The sequence below is a fragment of the Salvelinus fontinalis genome, chromosome 10 (assembly GCF_029448725.1).
Source record: "Salvelinus fontinalis isolate EN_2023a chromosome 10, ASM2944872v1, whole genome shotgun sequence".
Taxonomy (NCBI): Eukaryota; Metazoa; Chordata; class Actinopteri; order Salmoniformes; family Salmonidae; genus Salvelinus; species Salvelinus fontinalis.
This window is the reverse complement of record NC_074674.1, coordinates 47,050,729-47,073,510: the sequence shown is the minus strand read 5'-3', so window position 1 is coordinate 47,073,510 and position 22,782 is coordinate 47,050,729. Positions and strand designations below refer to the sequence as shown.

Here is a 22,782-nt window from a genome sequence, read left to right as displayed (position 1 = left end):
GTGTTTCCCTGGTTTCCTCTATGTCATATCTCCACCATGCATTTATAACCTCATGATACTACAGAAGTGTTTCCCTGGTTTCCTCTATGTCATATCTCCACCATGCATTTATAACCTCATGATACTACAGCAGTGTTTCCCTGGTTTCCTCTATGTCATATCTCCACCATGCATTTATAATCTCATGATACTACAGCAGTATTTCCCTGGTTTCCTCTATGTCATATCTCCACCATGCATTTATAATCTCATGATACTACAGCAGTGTTTCCCTGGTTTCCTCTATGTCATATCTCCACCGTGCATTTATAACCTCATGATACTACAGCAGTGTTTCCCTGGTTTCCTCTATGTCATATCTCCACCGTGCATTTATAACCTCATGATACTAGAGCAGTGTTTCCCTGGTTTCCTCTATGTCATATCTCCACCATGCATTTATAACCTCATGATACTACAGCAGTGTTTCCCTGGTTTCCTCTATGTCATATCTCCACCGTGCATTTATAATCTCATGATACTGCAGCAGTGTTTCCCTGGTTTCCTCTATGTCATATCTCCACCATGCATTTATAATCTCATGATACTACAGCAGTGTTTCCCTGGTTTCCTCTATGTCATATCTCCACCATGCATTTATAACCTCATGATACTACAGCAGTGTTTCCCTGGGTTCCTGTGGTGGGGGTGGGGGCTGTCCTGACTGCTGGAGCTCTTCTATTCACCATCTACTGCTATATGAAGAGGTGAGACAGCCATTTACATCTACTGTATTAGTAACATATCAACTTCCACTAGAGGTCAGTAGAGAGCAGAACTCACTCTGTCCCTCATTACAGGAGATCCACAGGAGGAAGTGATGCCACAGCAGACACACAGGTAATAATGTCAACAACCAAAGTTATTTCAATCCCAATACCACAGACATAGACAGTAAGTGAATGGATTCATGTATTTGTGTTTTCTGCAGTATTGAGTGTTTGTGTTTCTGTGTCTCTCTCCACAGAGTGCCCATCCTGATCCTAACAGTGACACTTACACAGCTCTGAACATGAAGACCAGGTCACCAGAGTATGACACCCTGGCAGTAAGTCTCTTATAACGCAGTCTGCGTGTCCGTGTACATAAAAGTGTTAGAGGGAGTGGTTTGTAAAGTGCTCATTCAATGTGTCTTCTTTCAGAATGTGAGAGACTTCGCAGTGACACAGCCCCTCAGATAGATGCTGAGCCCTCCTATTATGAGAATTTAAGAGAACCACCACAGAACCTGAACTGAAGAGAACCACCACAGAACCTGGACTGAAGAGAACCACCACAGAACCTGGACTGAAGAGAACCACCACAGAATCTGGACTGAAGAGAACCACCACAGAACCTGGACTGAAGAGAACCACCACAGAACCTGGACTGAAGAGAACCACCACAGAATCTGGACTGAAGAGAACCACCACAGAACCTGGACTGAAGAGAACCACCACAGAACCTGGACTGAAGAGAACCACCACAGAACCTCGACTGAAGAGAACCACCACAGAACTTGGACTGAAAAGAACCAAAACAGAACCTGGACTGAAGAGCAACAGCATCAAACCAAAGCTAGGCCTCACAATGCTATTCTCTTACTATCATAATGCTTTCTTATCTATTATGTTTTCCAGACAATGACCTTTAACTTTTGAGTGAATGCTGGAATTTAGATTGTTCTCCTGACGATAAATACAGTATGTGCACTACCGTTCAAAAGTTTGGGGTCACTTAAAATGTCCTTGTTTTTGAAAGAAAAGCACCAAAAAATTGTCCATTAAAATAACATCTAATTGATCAGAAATGCAGTGTAGACATTGTTAATGTTGTAAATTACTATTGTAGCTGGAAATGGCAGATGTTTTATGGAATATCTACAAAAGCGTACAGAGGCCCATTATCAGCAATCATCACTCCTGTGTTCCAATGGCACGTTGTGTTAGCTAATCCAAGTTTATCATTTTAAAAGGCAAATTAATCATTAGAAAACCATATTGCAATTATATTAGTACAGCTGAAAACTGTTGTGCTCGCTGATTAAAGAAGCAATGAAACTGGCCATCTTTAGACTAGTTGAGTATCTGGAGCATCAGCATTTGTGGGTTCGATTACAGGCTAAAAATGTCAACTTATCTGTTTACTATCTATAGATTGTATTGCTTATCTTTTTTTATGGGATTTTGCCAATTCCAGATATTTTTAACATAGAAAGTTTTGGCTTGTCTTAGTGACACAAAAAATAATTATATTGACAGGAGCTTTTAAATATTCTGATGTGTTTAAATATGTTTTACTTTGTATTGCTGTCAGATATTATTGGGCATTTTATATTTTATTTTATGTAATACCATATTGTTCAGTGTCATGATTTTGCTTGTTTCATTATCAAACTATTAATAATGACATATTTTAGACACATTGAATACAGTATAAGCATCATGTTGTAAATACGCTCAAAGGTAGACAATAAAAAGACAAATAAATTGGTTATTTTGTTAATTTACATTGAATCATCATACATTTTCTACCATGTTATTGACTTGTTTATTGTTTACTCCATGTGTAACTCTGTGTTGTTGTCTGTTCACACTGCTATGCTTTATCTTGGCCAGGTCGCAGTTGCAAATGAGAACTTGTTCTCAACTAGCCTACCTGGTTAAATAAAGGTGAAATAAATAAATAAAATAAAATAAAAATATCCATTCAGCCATTCAGCCTATTGGACACATGATGGCGCCATTGAACCACATAACCATGAGTGGCGAGGCACACACACACACACACACACACACACACACACACACACACACACACACACACATACACATACACATACATTTACATTTTACATTTAAGTCATTTAGCAGACGCTCTTATCCAGAGCGACTTACACATACACATACACATACACATACACATACATGTCTAGACCTTGCCAGATTCTTTCCCAGTAGTTCAGACATTGTATGGGTGTGTTCTTGTGGATGCCTGTGTGTGTATGTGTGTGGTATGGGTATGTTGCTCCCTAGATTATTGAAGGAGTACTCACATTTAAGTTGTCAAACAGATTTTCTAGGTGGTAAAGATCTGGACTATTTCTACTTTGATCTCATTTCTTGTATTTCTTTGGGAATGTGGTTTGTACTCCTAATTGTGTCTGGAGCTCTACCCCTCTGCCCTATCAGACGCTCAGAAGTCCATACAGCTCGCCCCCATTGGTCAAATGGATTCTTCCTCAAGGGTAGTGCACTGGTGGGGTGTCTGGGTCAGTGTCTGAGCTCTCTACTGTGAAAGTGGAAATTGCTGACAGTGTGTGTGTCTGTCGGTGAAATCTGACTCTCAATCTCTTCTCCCTCTCCCCACTCATCTTATCTCCCCCGCTCTTCCCCCTTGCTCTCTCTCGCTGCATCTCCCCTCTCTGCCCCATCCTCTCTCTCTCCCTCCCCTCTACCCCCTCTCACCCCCCTCCTCCCATCCATCCCATCTACCTCCCCCCACTCCTCCCATCCCATCCCTACTCTTTTCTCTCTCCAGCAGTATGGTGAGGACAGAAAGGGCCATGCAGCAGGTGATAAAGCTGGATCAGGACTGAGATGAGGCCTCCACTGAGGTCTTCAACTGCAAGGTCCTGCAGCTCATGGGGAGGGGAGACAGGGGTCAGGCTCCAGCGTAATGGAGTTGGTGGTAGTAGAGTTGGATAACTCAATGTCCGGAGTTGAGGTTTGGTTTTCTGTCTCTCCTCCCTCTCGGGACTCCAGTGGTGGATCTCTCCTCCCTCTCAGGACTCCAGTGGCGGACCTCTCCTCCCCTCAAGACTCCAATGGTGGACCTCTCCTCCTCTCAGGACTCCAGTGGTGGACCTCTCCTCCTCTCAGGAGGTCTCCTCTGAGGTCTCCTCCCCTCAGGACTCCAGTGGTGGACCTCTCCTCCACTTCGGGACTCCAGTGGTGGACCTCTCCTCCCCCTTGGGACTCCAGTGGTGGACCTCTCCTCCTCCTCCTCAGGACTCCAGTGGTGGACCTCTCCTCCCCCTCAGGACTCCAGTGGTGGACCTCTCCTCCCCCTCAGGACGCCAGTGGTGGGCCTCTCCTCCCACTCATGACTCCAGTGGTGGGCCTCTCCTCCCACTCATGACTCCAGTGGTGGACCTCTCCTCCCCTCAGGACTCCAGTGGTGGACCTCTCCTCCCCTCTGGACTCCAGTGGTGGACCTCTCCTCCCCTCAGGACTCCAGTGGTGGACCTCTCCTCCCCCCAGGACTCCAGTGGTGGACCTCTCCTCCCCTCTGGACTCCAGTGTTGAACCTCTCCTCCCCTCAGGACTTCTGTGGGTGAGTATGTTTCATATTGGTTATTCCACAGTATACATTCCTACAGTTACAGGTTCTATAGGCTGTCTCAAATAGCACCCTGTTCCTATATTCCTTGTATTTTGACTGTGGTCAACTTCCTCCCTTCCTCTCTTCCTTCTATATTCTCTGCTGTAGGTGATGGGAGATAGAGAGTATCAGAGTTCTACATTCTGATTCTATGTTCTGTATTGTAGGTGTGGGGAAAGAGAGAGTATCAGAGTTCTGCAAGAGAGATTATGTGCCTTTGTCAACTTCAAGAACCCCAACATGTCCACTTGCACCTTGGAGAGGCTAAAGGTGAGATGAAACATAATGCTGTCATATTCATTTAACTATGTGAGATGTGCGTTCAATTATTTAGCTTGAACTTTAGGAGTTTGTACTTTTGGGACTATGCTATTGGTTCAAATGTTCTTTTGGACTATACTACTGGTTCTATTGTACGCTTAGGACTATGTTATTGGTTATATTGTACTTTTAGGACTATGCTATTGGTTCCATTGCACTTTTAGGATAAGCTTTATTTAAGCTTTATTTAACCAGGCAAGTCAATTAAGAACAAATTCTTGTTTACAATGGCGGGAGGCAAAAGGTCTCCTGTGGGAACGGGGGCTTAAAAAAAGGCAATGCAAACTAGTGACATGGACTGACAACTAGAAACAGCTACATGTCTCAATAACCTGTTCATCTATTTAACCTTTGAACTCCTCCAAGGGAGGACATTCCAAGATCAAGGGGCTGAATAATGAATGGACTTTTTCCATGTTTGGTTCCAATTTTCGGTACTGTTAGCATTAAACAAGATTGAGATCTGAGTTTGTATGTGTTCTCATTTCATGCTAGAAGAGAGGATATATAAAATGCCAGTTTTCCTTATTAAATGGTCTTCTGAATAAGAATGTACCAGTGTTTGAGCCTGCGTGTTGCTACTGATGTCCACCTGACAGCACTGTAGAGATCACAATGGTGAGTTAGACATCTCTGCATGATACACAGAGTCAAGAGCCTTCAGTGAAGAGCTTTAGTCTTGCACATAAATAGTATCATCATTGTCCAACACAGAGAGAAAAGTACAACAATTCAACTCCTTTCTGGTGGTTATAAAATACAATGCAATGTTATACTTTTCATTGTACTTTTGGGACGATGCTATTGGTTCAATTGTACTTTTGGGACTATGCTTTTGGTTCAATTGTATATATTTGGACTGCGCCTGCAGTTTGTCCTCCTGTCCAGGGGTTGGAGCTGGAGAGCACCAGGCTGGTGATCAGGTACCCAGACAGCTAGACAGAAAACCACTACCTCTCCTCAGAGGACCAAACCTATAGGCCTCAACACCTCCTCAGCCTCCCAGTACGCCTCCACAGGGTAAGGACATCCGTCTGTCATTCAAAACATCATTATGAGTTATTCTAAAGTGTTACCAATCAACTCATATAAACTTTTGAAATGTACAAAGTGATGGAAGGAGGAAGCAGGAGCACAGGTGCAGGTGGTTGTGTTTTCATACTGTTTGTCTCTCTCTCTCCCAGGACCAGGAGGATGGCTCCCATCAATGGTGACGAGTGTTTCTTCTGGAGGACCACCGGCTGTTTCTATGGTGACAAGTGTCGCTTCAAACACAAGCCTGACCAGAGAGGAAGAGACAGGAAACCATGTCAACCCTGACCACCACGCAGTGACTGGATAGTAGAGAGGGAGAAGAATGATGAAGATTAAGGAAGACGATGAGGGACTGTGTCCCTACTTTAAAAGGGAACAGGTTGCTTGGGGGGGTGTCACCCCGTTTGCAGTCCTCTGGCACAGACCACAGATCCCAGACAGAACACTAGACATATAGAATGAGTGTGTGAAGTGTCAATCAAAGTGAAGAGGAGTGCACCTCTGATTTCCTTCCCCCTCTCCTTCGGCCTGAGCTGTGAAACATGGAAATTACATCATCATTAGAACCTTGAAGGGATCTTTGCCCAGTGAACCTCCTCTATGATGACCATGTTGTAGACACTAAGGGGGGTGACATCTGTTGTTATCATGTGTTTTATTGTGTATGTATTTATGGTCATGTGACTTGACATGTGACCTGAATGTGTGACTCCTTGTGATGTCGCTGTGAGACTCACTGTCAGCCTGATGCCATAGGTTGCCTAGTAATTGCACCAACAGGGGATAAATAAATGCTATTATTTAATAGAATTACAGTTGAATATGGGGCATGTTCCAGGTAGACTATATTGCAGTCACCTGCCTGCTCTCACAAACATTAGTCCTTCTCCTTTTTAACCTAAAGGGGTACTATAATTCAAAATCAAATAGCTAAATGATCCATGGTATGACCACCTTAAAACAATTCCACATGTCAGCTAGTAGAACCCCACAAACGACTCAGACTTTTAGAGGTTCAGAAACCCAGTGTCAGAGGGAGCAATGTCCAGCACCTAAACACACAAATCAAATCAAATTGTATTAGTCACATGCTCCAAGTTTAAATGGTGTAGACCTTACTGTAAAATGGTTAATGACAAGCCCTTAACTAACAATGCAGTTGTTTTCATATAAAAAAATAATACATTTTTTTATTATAAAAATGCTACAAAAAAAGATCACAATAAAATAACAATAATGAAGCAGCAATAAACATTACATGAAAGATTATTCATTGTCATTTAAAAAAAACACACATCAGTCAGACACAATGGGACACAATAATCCCAGACAGAAAGACAGACTTAGTTATATGCATGTCAGGGTTCACTTTGAGTCCGTTGTTCTGAAGATCAGTGAGCTGAAGACATCTCTTTCACACAAGAACACACTGGAAACTCAGAGCAGCTTGCCTTGGCCTTGGCATAATGACAGCTCACTGTTGTCTGTTGTTTGTAGCTAGCTAACGTTGATAGATAAATGTTAGCTAACTAACAAGCTCACAAGCTAACTATGGAGTCTTGCTGTAATTCAGCGGCAGTTGAATGTTCACAATCCAGTCCATTCAGAGTAGCTGTGAGATGTTTATCACTGAATAACAGCCTCTTCATGTAGCTAACAAGCTAGCTGAGATCACTAGTTCACTCAATTCAAACGCCAGTTTAACATAAGTCCCAATAACACAGAATTGTTACGTCTGTGACTGTTTTATTATATATGTATATTTGACATTTTCTACCTTATATTTTGTATATTTTCATCAGACAAGTAGGGACATGTGAAGCCTGGAAGCTGCAGTAATGTTGAGATGTCAGTAGGGAGAGCTCTAGTCTAGAACACTGGTACTGATACTTCCATTTCATTGGTTCTGGAACCTTCAGTACCAGCTGATGAGGAGTGATGGGAATGGGTCACATTTTGCCTCTTGTAAAACATGTAGGTCCACTCCTCAAATAAAGAAATGTAACTACAGTATTCTGACTTTAGACCATTTTCTATTTAGATACAGTAACATCCCTTATGTGACATGCTGTTCCTGCATGTTAATGACCTGACTAGACTACTTTTAAAATGTGTCAACCACAGAACTCACACTTAGGCTACGCTTGCTTCTACAAATACTTACAGTAGACTACTTCTTGTTTCCACGCAGTGACAGTACGTTGACTAACTGTACAAGACCTCTCCCCTTCACTTCACTCTGTAAGTACACTTGGCGATGTCTTGAAATATAGTTTTAGTTTTGATGTTTTTAGCCATACATCACATGACTTCCTGTATCTTTGTACTTGTTGGTTTAATTTGAACTGTGTTTTGGTTGTTACATCAGGGCCTGTATTCATAAAGTGTCTCAGACGGTCCATATAATTATGATCTAAATGGCTAAACTGATCCCAGATCAGCACTGCTACTCTGATAGACTTTGTGAATACTGATCCTGGACTGTGGTTTCATGTGTTTAGTTTAGTTCAGTTTATTCATTTACATGTTTAAAACATGATCAGTAGAGTTTGCTAGTAATACCCAGATCTCCATTCAATAGGGTCATGTTCACTGTCAAAGTATAACAGGGTCAAGTATAACTGTGTGTGTGTGTGTGTGTGTGTGTGTGTGTGTGTCTGTGTGTGTGTGTGTGTGTGTGTGTCTGTGTGTGTGTGTGTGTGTGTGTGTGTGTGTGTGTGTGTGTGTGTGTGTGTGTGTGTGTGTGTGTGTGTGTGTGTGTGTGTGTGTGTGCGTGCGTGCGTGCGTGCGTGCGTGCGTGCGTGCGTGTGTGTATACATGTATTTTGACATATTAATCTGATATTTAGATATACAGTCACGACCAAAATCATTGGCAGCCTTTACAAATACTAAGCTATATTGTGTGCTACAAAAGATGGGATGTACGTTGTACATGTTGTTTCACATGAAGACTTTAACATGCTATTTTAAGAGCTCTCAGAGCAACAGAGTGACAGTAAGAGTAAGAGTAAGAGTGAATGAGTTGATGCTTCGTAAGAGCTTTAGGAGTAGTATTAACAAGAGACACAGTGATGGTGGGTTCTGTTTAGGAGTAGTATTAGCATGAGACACAGTGATGGTGGGTTGTGTTTAGGAGTAGTATTAACATGAGACACAGTGATGGTGGGTTGTGTTTAGGAGTAGTATTAACATGAGACACAGTGATGGTGGGTTGTGTTTAGGAGTAGTATTAACATGAGACAGTGATGGTGGGTTGTGTTTAGGAGTAGTATTAACATGAGACAGTGATGGTGGGTTGTGTTTAGGAGTAGTATTAACATGAGACACAGTGATGGTGGGTTGTGTTTAGGAGTAGTATTAACAAGAGACACAGTGATGGTGGGTTCTGTTTAGGAGTAGTATTAACATGAGACACAGTGATGGTGGGATGTGTTTAGGAGTAGTATTAGCATGAGACACAGTGATGGTGGGTTGTGTTTAGGAGTAGTATTAACATGAGACACAGTGATGGTGGGTTCTGTTTAAGAGTAGTATTAACATGAGACACAGTGATGGTGGGTTATGTTTAGGAGTAGTATTAACATGAGACACAGTGATGGTGGGTTGTGTTTAGGAGTAGTATTAACATGAGACACAGTGATGGTGGGTTGTGTTTAGGAGTAGTATTAACATGAGACACAGTGATGGTGGGTTGTGTTTAGGAGTAGTATTAACATGAGACACAGTGATGATGGGTTGTGTTTAGGAGTAGTATTAACATGAGACACAGTGATGGTGGGTTGTGTTTAGGAGTAGTATTAACAAGAGACACAGTGATGGTGGGTTGTGTTTAGGAGTAGTTTTAACATGAGACACAGTGATGGTGGGTTGTGTTTAGGAGTAGTATTAACATGAGACACAGTGATGATGGGTTGTGTTTAGGAGTAGTATTAACATGAGACACAGTGATGGTGGGTTGTGTTTAGGAGTAGTTTTAACATGAGACACAGTGATGGTGGGTTGTGTTTAGGAGTAGTATTAACATGAGACAGTGATGGTGGGTTGTGGTTAGGAGTAGTATTAACATGAGACACAGTGATGGTGGGTTGTGTTTAGGAGTAGTATTAACATGAGACACAGTGATGGTGGGTTGTGTTTAGGAGTAGTATTAACATGAGACACAGTGATGGTGGGTTGTGTTTAGGAGTAGTATTAACATGAGACAGTGATGGTGGGTTGTGTTTAGGAGTAGTATTAACATGAGACAGTGATGGTGGGTTGTGTTTAGGAGTAGTATTAACATGAGACACAGTGATGGTGGGTTGTGTTTAGGAGTAGTATTAACATGAGACAGTGATGGTGGGTTGTGTTTAGGAGTAGTATTAACATGAGACACAGTGTTGTGGGTTGTGTTTAGGAGTAGTTTTAAAAAGAGACACAGTGATGGTGGATTGTGTTTAGGAGTAGTATTAACATGAGACACAGTGATGGTGGGTTGTGTTTAGGAGTAGTATTAACATGAGACACAGTGATGGTGGGTTGTGTTTAGGAGTAGTATTAACATGAGACACAGTGATGGTGGGTTGTGTTTAGGAGTAGTATTAACATGAGACACAGTGATGGTGGGTTGTGTTTAGGAGTAGTATTAACATGAGACACAAGGCCAACCTTCTCATCAGGCAGGACTAGGCATATGGCGGCAGATTGACGAGGGCAGCATTTTCTGAGCTAAACTGACCAAGACCCACATCCAACAACACAAAAAACCTCACATAATTCTGCCTAAAAAGAAAGACAATTTCTCTCAACAAGCGGGGTTTTTAGGTGAGTGCTGATTCCACCCTGTGATAAGCAGTAACCACTTTGTCAAAGACAGGGATGCAAAATATGTATATTGTCCATTCCCAGCATGCCTCTCCAGGGTGCTGTTGGAGAGACGCATCACTGCAGCGCTCCACCAACATTCTGTCAAAAATAATGCAGCAGATATAACATTTGGTATAAAGAATGAGGCCTTTTCGGGAAACTTTTTACATCAGGTTTCTCCGATCAAATAGCCTAACCTAAATGACGCCCAATCACATAAAACATGAGCTGACACTTCACAAACAACATATTCTAAAAACAGGATAGGTCAAAGTAAAATAGACAATATGGTCTGGACAACCAGGCTAGTCACTGCTGTCCAGGAGATTCATCCCGTGGGTAAATTATCATGATCAGTGGTTTCAAGTTTGTATCCTTCAATGTTTTACTAAGCTGATCATAGCGAGAGAGAAAAACATATTTCTGCATTTCTCGCTGTGTAAACACATTGCAAATAGGCTCAGGATAACTCCTCCTGATAAAGTTGGGTAGCTGAAATTAAGAGCTTAATTAGCCAAATTGATTAGTCACAGGAATCAGGACTAATTAAGTTGATGAAACGGCCTGTTTTACAAACGGTGGACCTACCAAATGGATGGTCATTCATAAAATTATATTGTGGGCCGACATGGTAGAAAACACCGCCGTAAGCACAGGCCGACGTCTTTTGGACATCTTTTTTGGTAATGTCCGAACTGGCAGTCTTCTTTGGTGTTTTACAAATGGTAGGCCTACAACATAGATGGGCATTCCTAAAATTACATTTCAGACAACACTGTAGGCTATGCCTCATTAAGCACCGTCCTACACTGACACCTTTTGGATGTTTTTTTTAATGCATTCCGGACCGGCCCTGATTTCCACGTTCACGGACGTTGGTTTTTGGTCTGGTCAGGACCAAATCTGAACCATAGACGTCGAGTTTGGTTGAGATTTTGCCCAGTCTGGACCAGCTTTCATTTTGCACAAACACAGACGTACATAAATCACGTCTTTTCATCTTTCATTCAGAACCTAAAGTGAACCTAACTTCAACGTCTGGAAAAACAAGTATTTTAAAACCACGACCTGGAGAGGTAACACCGGCGATCGACTTAACACTTTACAACTAAGCACGCTGAAAATAAACAAGCCTTCTGCAGAGTTGCACACACTGTGCACCAACCAACAGCTCCACACAGAGAGCCAGAAGAGCTTTATTTCCTCCTTCCTGACTGCTGATGTGCTCTTAAAGTGGCAGCGCACAGTGAAGGCTCTGTGCAGAATACGCCACAACATTAAACTATATATGGATAACAGGCTACATTAGAATATATATGGATAACAGGCTACATTAGACTATATATGGATAACAGGCTACATTAGACTATATATGGATAACAGGCTACATTAGACTATATATGGATAACAGGCTACATTAGACTGTATATGGATAACAGGCTACATTAGAATATATATGGATAGCAGGCTACATTAGACTATATATGGATAACAGGGTACATTAGAATATGTATAGATAACAGGCTACATTAGAATATATATGGATAACAGGCTACATTAGACTATATATGGATAACAGGGTACATTAGAATATGTATAGATAACAGGCTACATTAGACTATATATGGATAACAGGCTACATTAGACTGTATATGGATAACAGGCTACATTAGACTATATATGGATAACAGGGTACATTAGAAAATGTATAGATAACAGGCTACATTAGACTATATATGGATAACAGGCTACATTAGACTATATATGGATAACAGCTCTCTGTTATATGGATAACAGGCTACATTAGACTATATATGGATAACAGGCTACATTAGAATATGTATAGATAACAGGCTACATTAGAATATATATGGATAACAGGCTACATTAGAATATGTATGGATAACAGGCTACATTAGACTATATATTGATAACAGGCTACATAAGAATATGTATAGATGACAGGCTACATTAGACTATATATGGATAACAGACTACATTAGACTATATATGGATAACAGGCTACATAAGAATATGTATAGATAACAGGCTACATTAGACCATATATGGATAACAGACTACATTAGACTATATATAGATAACAGGTTACATTAGACTATATATGGATAACAGGCTACATTAGACTATATATGGATAACAGGCTACATTAGACTATATATGGATAATAGGCTACATTAGACTATATATGGATAACAGGCTACTTTATACTATATATGGATAACAGGCTACATTAGACTATATATGGATAACAGGCTACATTAGACTATATATGGATAACAGGCTACATTAGACTATATATTGATAACAGGCTACATTAGACTATATATAGATAATAGGCTACATTAGACTATATATGGATAACAGGCTACATTAGACTATATATGGATAACAGGCTACATTAGACTATATATGGATAACAGGCTACATTAGACTATATATAGATAATAGGCTACATTAGACTATATATGGATAACAGGCTACATTAGACTATATATGGATAACAGGCTACATTAGACTATATATGGATAACAGGCTACATTAGACTATATATGGATAACAGGCTACATTAGACTATATATGGATAACAGCTCTCTGTTATATGGATAACAGGCTACATTAGACTATATATGGATAACAGGCTACATTAGAATATGTATAGATAACAGGCTACATTAGAATATATATGGATAACAGGCTACATTAGAATATGTATGGATAACAGGCTACATTAGACTATATATTGATAACAGGCTACATAAGAATATGTATAGATGACAGGCTACATTAGACTATATATGGATAACAGACTACATTAGACTATATATGGATAACAGGCTACATAAGAATATGTATAGATAACAGGCTACATTAGACCATATATGGATAACAGACTACATTAGACTATATATAGATAACAGGTTACATTAGACTATATATGGATAACAGGCTACATTAGACTATATATGGATAACAGGTTACATTAGACTATATATGGATAACAGGCTACATTAGACTATATATGGATAACAGGCTACATTAGACTATATATGGATAATAGGCTACATTAGACTATATATGGATAACAGGCTGCTTTATACTATATATGGATAACAGGCTACATTAGACTATATATGGATAACAGGCTACATTAGACTATATATGGATAACAGGCTACATTAGACTATATATGGATAACAGGCTACATTAGACTATATATGGATAATAGGCTACATTAGACTATATATGGATAACAGGCTACTTTATACTATATATGGATAACAGGCTACATTAGACTATATATGGATAACAGGCTACATTAGACTATATATGGATAACAGGCTACATTAGACTATATATAGATAACAGGCTACATTAGACTATATATAGATAACAGGCTACACTAGACTATATGGATAACAGGCTACATTAGACTATATATGGATAACAGGCTACATTAGACTATACAGTATATGGACAGCAGCAGTCAATACAGCAGGTTATGGTGATGATGATACTGATGTCTCTGCTAACTAATGCTACTACCAGTACTGTACACAAGGGTCAACAGTGTAACATAATATGATAGTGACATGTTGTAATACTACAGACATCAGTGTTTGTGTGATTAAATGTGACTTTGCCAAGTAGACAGTGTTGTGTTTCACCATTATATCTGATGTAATTCCAGTTCGTTATGTTTTATTAGTCCAACATTATTGAGGACATTATTATTAAGATGGTGAAGTATAATTGAGATGCCAGTAGGGAGAACTCTAGTCTAGAACACTGGAACCTTCAGTACCACTTTGATGCAGCTGATGAGGAGTGTAAATTGAATGTGTTTGTAGAATAGAATGAATGACATCATGGAACTGACCAAATGTAAATGGAATTTTGACCTGTTCCATGTAGAACTCAGAGGGACAAGGCAACACATTATAATATATTATAAACATTCCATATAGAATAGTCAACATATTGTTAACATGGTTCTGTATTTAAATAAAAGTGGAAATGGGGGACATTTTGTCAATTATAGAAATGTAGGACCCATTTTAATACAGTAACCTCCCTTCTCTGACATGCTGTTCTTGTCCTCATGCATGTTAATGTCTTAAAGAGGAAGGAAAGGACAGTTCTGCATCAGCTACTTGCCACTCACTACCAGTCAGTTGACTCACTGTACAAGACCTCTCCCCTTCAGTCTGTGAGTACTCTTGATATCTTGAAATATAGTTTTTGGATATTTGTTTTTAGTCATAAGTCATATATGATATATGTATCATTGTACTTCTTGTTATGTTTTGAGCTGTGTTTTGGTTGTTACATCAGGGCCAGTATTCATAAAGTGTCTCAGTGTAGGAGTGTTGATCTACATAGTGATGAGATGATTAACCAGGGTAAAAAAGACATGCAGACAAACATTGTAACACTGCAGTGTGTGTGTGTGTGTGTGTGTGTGTGTGTGTGTGTGTGTGTGTGTGTGTGTGTGTGTGTGTGTGTGTGTGTGTGTGTGTGTGTGTGTGTGTGTGTGTGTGTGTGTGTGTGTGTGTGTGTGTGTGTGTGTGTGTGTGTGTGTGTGTGTGTGTGTGTGTGTGTGCGGTGTGCGGTGTGTGTGTGTGTGTTACTGTTTGTGTGTGTGTGTGTGCGTGTGCGTGTGTGTGTGTTTCTGTTTGTGTGTCTATTTGTGTGTGTGTGTGTGTGTGAGTGTAAATGTATTTTTATATATTAATCTGATTGTTGGATATACAGTCACGACCAAAGTGATTGGCACCCATGACAAATTCTGAGCTATATTGTATGCTACAAAAGATGGGAAGTACATTGTACATGTTGTTTCACATGACAACTTTAGCATGCTATTGTAAGAGCTCTCAGAGTAACAGAGTGACAGTAAGAGTGATTGAGTTGATGCTTCATAAGAGCTTTAGTAGTAGTATTAACAAGAGACACAGTGATGGAGGGTTGTGTTTAGGAGTAGTATTAACATGAAACACAGTGATGGTGGGTTGTGTTTAGGAGTAGTATTAACATGAGACACAGTGATGGTGGGTTATGTTTAGGACTAGTAATAACATGAAACACAGTGATGGTGGGTTGTGTTTAGGAGTAGTTTTAACAAGAGACACAGTGATGGTGGGTTGTGTTTAGGAGTAGTTTTAACAAGAGACACAGTGATGGTGGGTTGTGTTTAGGAGTAGTATTAACATGAGACACAGTGATGGTGGGTTGTGTTTAGGAGTAGTATTAACATGAGACACAGTGATGGTGGGTTGTGTTTAGGAGTAGTATTAACATGAGACACAGTGATGGTGGGTTGTGTTTAGGAGTAGTATTAACATGAGACACAGTGATGGTGGGTTGTGTTTAGGAGTAGTTTTAACATGAGACACATTGATGGTGGGTTGTGTTTAGGAGTAGTATTAGCATGAGACACAGTGATGGTGTGTTGTGTTTAGGAGTAGTTTTAACAAGAGACGCAGTGATGGTGGGTTGTGTTTAGGAGTAGTTTTAACAAGAGACACAGTAACGGTGGGTTGTGTTTAGGAGTAGTTTTAACATGAGACACAGTGATGGTGGGTTGTGTTTAGGAGTAGTATTAACATGAGACACAGTGATGGTGGGTTATGTTTAGGACTAGTAATAACATGAGACACAGTGATGGTGGGTTGTGTTTAGGAGTAGTATTAACATGAGACACAGTGATGGTGGGTTGTGTTTAGGAGTAGTATTAACATGAGACACAGTGATGGTGGGTTGTGTTTAGGAGTAGTATTAACATGAGACAGTGATGGTGGGTTGAGTTTAGGAGTAGTATTAACATGAGAGAGTGATGGTGGGTTGTGTTTAGGAGTAGTATTAACATGAGACAGTGATGGTGGGTTGAGTTTAGGAGTGGTATTAACATGAGACACAGTGATGGTGGGTTGTGTTTAGGAGTAGTATTAACATGAGACACAGTGATGGTGGGTTGTGTTTAGGAGTAGTATTAACATGAAACACAGTGATGGTGGGTTGTGTTTAGGAGTAGTATTAACATGAGACACAGTGATGGTGGGTTGTGTTTAGGAGGTGTATTAACATGAGACACAGTGATGGTGGGTTGTGTTTAGGAGTAGTATTAACATGAGACACAAGGCCGGCCTGCATAGGATTAGGCCTATGGTGGCAGATTGACGAGGGCAGCATTTTCTGAGCTAAACTGACCAAGACCCACATCCAACAACATAGAAAACCTCACATAATTCTGCCTAAAAACAATGACATTTTCTCTCAACCAGTGGGGTTTTTAGGTGAGTGCTGATTCCACCCTGTGATATGCAGTAACCACTTTGTCAAAGACAGGGATGCAAAATATGTATATTGTCCATTCCCAGCATGCCTCTCCAGGGTGCTGTTGGAGAGACGCATCACTGCAGCGCTCCACCAACATTCTGTCAAAAATAATGCAGCAGATATAACATTTGGTATAAAGAATGTGGCCTTTTCAGTAAACTTTTTACATCAGGTTTCTCCGATCAAATAGCCTAACATAAATGACATCCAATCACATAAAAAATTAGCAGACACTTAACAAACAACATATTCTAAAAACAGGACTGGTCAAAGTAAAATAGACAATATGGTCTGGACAACCAGGCTGTGTGTGTGTGTGTGTGTGTGTGTGTGTGTGTGTGTGTTTGTGTGTGTGTGTGTGTGTGTGTGTATGTGTGTGTGTGTGTGTGTGTGTGTGTGTGTGTGTGTGTGTGTGTGTGTGTGTGTGTGTGTGTGTGTGTGTGTGTGTGTGTGTGTGTGTGTGTGTGTGTGTGTGTGTGTGTGTGTGTGTGTGTGTGTGTGTGAGTCACTTGCTGTTTAGACTCACAGCTTGAGGATAGGAGCTATCATTGAACCTGGTGGTCAGTCTGTACAGCTTGTCGGACCGTACAGGATTGAACATTTATCCTCCTATATTTGGGGTTCTGAGAATAAAACGGCTTCAGAACAATCAATGTAGAAATGTGTGTTTACAGTTCTACACATCTGTTCAATAAGTGATTGTTTTTGTTGTTTATAATGATGGTGATGATGATGATGGTGATGATGGCGATGATGATGATGATGACGATAATTATGGTGATGATTCATTTATTGTAACCATTAGGAAATTATTTTCTTTGTTCCACAACATGTCAGGTTAAATACACAGACGTAGACAGACATGCAACACATCACACACATTACATACATAGTGCAGTAGACTTACAGACAGTATTCATATAGACAACCATATAGCACAATACAACACAACACAATATGAGCCTGGTTCATTTCCAGTAATGAGGGCCTGTACCCCATTTACAGTTTCTACTTCAATGTATCAGGTGGAGTTATTCACCAGCTATAGAGTGAGTTGGTGTTTATGTTTCTAAGACTGCAGGGTGGGAGATGCAACAATGTCCTTGAGAACAGCAGGAAGTGTGTTGGTGGTCTTTCTCTGGTCTGTAGCAGGTATGGTCTCATTCATAACTTTTAGTTGCCCTGTTTGAAACTACAGATATTTCTAAAAGCAAAACCATTTTTATGTTCTACTGGCGACACATTTGGCGTCTCCACTTCACTTTAAACAGTTGGCTTTCTCATCTCACTGAGTGAAGCTTATCTGTGGTTTCCATTAACACTCAACCAAAGAGTATCAATGTCTCAACTCAGCAACTATGTAACAAAGTGTTAGTGTGAGTCAAAAGACCTTGAACTTAATGTAACATCCTTGTGATGTCTAACTGTGTTTCAGTGGTACTGAGTCAGAATGTCTGGAGTGTTACATACACCACTCAGAGTATCTGTACCTTGAAGGGGTCAACAGTGGAGATGTCCTGCTCTTACACATATCCCAGTGGTTATATGGTCACAACAACCTTCTGGTTCACTAAATATGATGCTGAGGGGAAACCTGTGAGTCTGTTAGATGACCCAGACTACTATGGTCGTTTGACTTACCATAGAGATAAGAAGAATGACCACACCCTGAGAATCACAGACCTGAGAGAGAGTGACTCAGCTACATACAAGTTCAGCTTTATAACAGATCAGACCGGAGGGAAATATACTGGTGATCCTGGAGTCACTCTGTCTGTCACAGGTAACATTCTATTGTCTGATGTTCTGTTTAATCTTCATTGTCCCTTTAGGTCTGGAAATGGTCTTGATTTGTATTAATCTAATAAAAGTAATGAGCTGGCGCACACCCAGAGAAACGTATTTAGTGTAGAGGTGCTGACTAACGGAGAATAAACTGAAAGCTATAACAACACACCCAGAGAAACTGATTTAGTGTGCTGACTAACGGAGAATAAACTGGAAGCTATAACAACAAAGAGAGTCGCACACTCCATATGTATAACCTCCCAGTCATTTATTGGGTACATTTACATTTAAGTCATTTAGCAGACGCTCTTATCCAGAGCGACTTACAAGTTGGTGCATTCACCTTATGATATCCAGTGGAACAACCACTTTACAATAGTGCATCTAACTCTTTTAAGGGGGGGGGGTAGAAGGATTACTTTATCCTATCCTAGGTATTCCTTAAAGAGGTGGTGTTTCAGGTGTTTCCGGAAGGTGGTGATTGACTCCGCTGACCTGGCGTCGTGGGGGAGTTTGTTCCACCATTGGGGTGCCAGAGCAGCGAACAGTTTTGACTGGGCTGAGCGGGAGCTGTACTTCCTCAGAGGTAGGGAGGCGAGCAGGCCAGAGGTGGATGAACGCAGTGCCCTTGTTTGGGTGTAGGGCCTGATCAGAGCCTGAAGGTACGGAGGTGCCGTTCCCCTCACAGCTCCGTAGGCAAGCACCATGGTCTTGTAGCGGATGCGAGCTTCAACTGGAAGCCAGTGGAGAGAGCGGAGGAGCGGGGTGACGTGAGAGAACTTGGGAAGGTTGAACACCAGACGGGCTGCGGCGTTCTGGATGAGTTGTAGGGGTTTAATGGCACAGGCAGGGAGCCCAGCCAACAGCGAGTTGCAGTAGTCCAGACGGGAGATGACAAGTGCCTGGATTAGGACCTGCGCCGCTTCCTGTGTGAGGCAGGGTCGTACTCTGCGAATGTTGTAGAGCATGAACCTACAGGAACGGGTCACCGCCTTGATGTTAGTTGAGAACGACAGCGTGTTGTCCAGGATCACGCCAAGGTTCTTAGCACTCTGGGAGGAGGACACAATGGAGTTGTCAACCGTGATGGCGAGATCATGGAACGGGCAGTCCTTCCCCGGGAGGAAGAACAGCTCCGTCTTGCCGAGGTTCAGCTTGAGGTGGTGATCCGTCATCCACACTGATATGTCTGCCAGACATGCAGAGATGCGATTCGCCACCTGGTTATCAGAAGGGGGAAAGGAGAAGATTAATTGTGTGTCGTCTGCATAGCAATGATAGGAGAGACCATGTGAGGATATGACAGAGCCAAGTGACTTGGTGTATAGCGAGAATAGGAGAGGGCCTAGAACAGAGCCCTGGGAAACACCAGTGGTGAGAGCACGTGGTGCGGAGACAGATTCTCGCCACGCCACCTGGTAGGAGCGACCTGTCAGGTAGGACGCAATCCAAGCGTGGGCCGCGCCGGAGATGCCCAACTCGGAGAGGGTGGAGAGGAGGATCTGATGGTTCACTGTATCAAAGGCAGCCGATAGGTCTAGAAGGATGAGAGCAGAGGAGAGAGAGTTAGCTTTAGCAGTGCGGAGCGCCTCCGTGACACAGAGAAGAGCAGTCTCAGTTGAATGACTAGTCTTGAAACCTGACTGATTTGGATCAAGAAGGTCATTCTGAGAGAGATAGCAGGAGAGCTGGCCAAGGACGGCACGTTCAAGAGTTTTGGAGAGAAAAGAAAGAAGGGATACTGGTCTGTAGTTGTTGACATCGGAGGGATCGAGTGTAGGTTTTTTCAGCAGGGGTGCAACTCTCGCTCTCTTGAAGGCGGAAGGGACGTAGCCAGCGGTCAAGGATGAGTTGATGAGCGAGGTGAGGTAAGGGAGAAGGTCTCCGGAAATGGCCTGGAGAAGAGAGGAGGGGATAGGGTCAAGCGGGCAGGTTGTTGGGCGGCCGGCCGTCACAAGACGCGAGATTTCATCTGGAGAGAGAGGGGAGAAAGAGGTCAAAGCACAGGGTAGGGCAGTGTGAGCAGAACCAGCGGTGTCGTTTGACTTAGCAAACGAGGATCGGATGTCGTCGACCTTCTTTTCAAAATGGTTGACGAAGTCATCCGCAGAGAGGGAGGAGGAGGGGGGAGGGGGAGGAGGATTCAGGAGGGAGGAGAAGGTGGCAAAGAGCTTCCTAGGGTTAGAGGCAGATGCTTGGAATTTAGAGTGGTAGAAAGTGGCTTTAGCAGCAGAGACAGAAGAGGAGAATGTAGAGAGGAGGGAGTGAAAGGATGCCAGGTCCGCAGGGAGGCGAGTTTTCCTCCATTTCCGCTCGGCTGCCCGGAGCCCTGTTCTTACCTGTAATTCAAAAAAAAAAAAACGTTTCAGCATCACCTTCTTCAGGGTAAATGTATTGCATCATGTGACGACACTAGACAACAGGTGATTCAGGTTGATGTTGTCTACTCCAGACCTGCAGGTGAAGGTGACTCCTTATTCACAGATTTCAACATGGAAGACACTGACCTGTAGCACCACCAGCTGTCCTCTGACTGGTAACCCCACCTACACCTGGTACAAGAACGGACAGGTTGTAACTGAGAACACTTTACCCTACTCAGTCTACCCTTATGCTGTAGACAGCTACTCCTGTGCTGTAATAGGCCAAGAGTATCTTCACTCTCCTGCAGTGTGTGAGTGTTTATTTAAATAATCATTGTAATACTGTATAGTCTGTGTGTGTTTGTTTCACTTTGAGAACTTGAGAACTTTTAGCATTTCTAGAAAGAACTGAGAATATAATCCAGTTGACCTCTTGTTATGTCACTGTGTTTCAGGTGTTCAGGGTCAGGACTGCAACAGAGTGACTTACACCAAGAGGACAATCTGTGTCTTGAAGGGGTCAACAGTGGACATATCCTGTACTTATGTTGGTTATAATAGAGTCAAATCATCACTTTGGTTTAGTCCTAAACGGAGTGCTAGTTGGACTAATAAATTGACACCTGAGGACCTAACCAGAAACCCAGGGTATGCAGGTCGTGTGCAGTACACTGGAAGAGAGACTGGAACATATGAAGGTCCCTCCTCCCTGAGAATCACAGATCTGAGAGAGGAAGACTCAGCTGAGTATCGCTTCACTTTTAAAACTCACAACTTTGAATGGGGTCATAGTTTCCCTGGAACAACTCTGTCTGTCACAGGTAATACTACACTGTATTTTACAATAATATATCATATTGAATTACAGGAGCAAATATATTAACCATCCTGTTAACACAGAGGTGTTTGTGGTTTTATACATACTGTTTCAGGTCTGCAGGTGAAGGTGATTCCTGCTACAGAGGGACAGAAGACACTGACCTGTGGCACCACCTGTACTCTGACTGACAACCCCACCTACATCTGGTACAGGAACGGAAAACATCTAGATGAGAGCACCTCCCCCCAGTACAAAGACCCAGTCTCCAGTAACTATGAAGACAGTTACTCCTGTGCTGTAAAAGGCCATGAGGATCTCCACTCTCCTGCAGTCTGTGAGTGTTCCTTTAATTAACAATTCTTTATAACCTCTGTGTGTGTTGGTTTCTCTTTGTCATTTGAGAACTTTTAGCATTTCTAGGAATAACTGAGAATATAATCCAGTTGACCTCTTGTTATGTCACTGTGTTTCAGGTGTTCAGGGTCAGAGCTGCAACAGAGTGACTTACACCAAGAGGAGAATCTGTGTCTTGAAGGGGTCAACAGTGGACATATCCTGTACTTATGTTGGTTATTATTCCACCACATCATCATTCTGGTTTAGAAGTGATAAGTCGACCCCTGAAGATCTAACCACAGACCCAGGGTATGCCGGTCGTGTGAATTACATTGGAACATATGAAGGTCCCTTCACCCTGAGAATCACAGATCTGAGAGAGGAGGACTCAGCTGAGTATCGCTTCACTTTTAAAACAGACAACGTTGAATGGGGTCATAGTTTCCCAGGAACAACTCTGACTGTCACAGGTATACTACACTTACATAACATGATGATATACTGGTCATACTAC

At 41.8% G+C, this 22,782-nt stretch overlaps 1 long non-coding RNA gene across 1 annotated transcript; it reads left to right on the top strand.

Annotated features, from left to right (window-relative positions):
• The first annotated feature begins 616 nt into the window (after positions 1 to 616).
• Positions 617 to 2,527, top strand: LOC129864217 (uncharacterized). The gene is made up of 4 exons (XR_008761145.1): positions 617 to 746; positions 840 to 879; positions 1,007 to 1,087; positions 1,182 to 2,527. It is a non-coding gene; the product is annotated as an uncharacterized LOC129864217 (long non-coding RNA).
• The last annotated feature ends 20,255 nt before the right edge of the window (positions 2,528 to 22,782 follow it).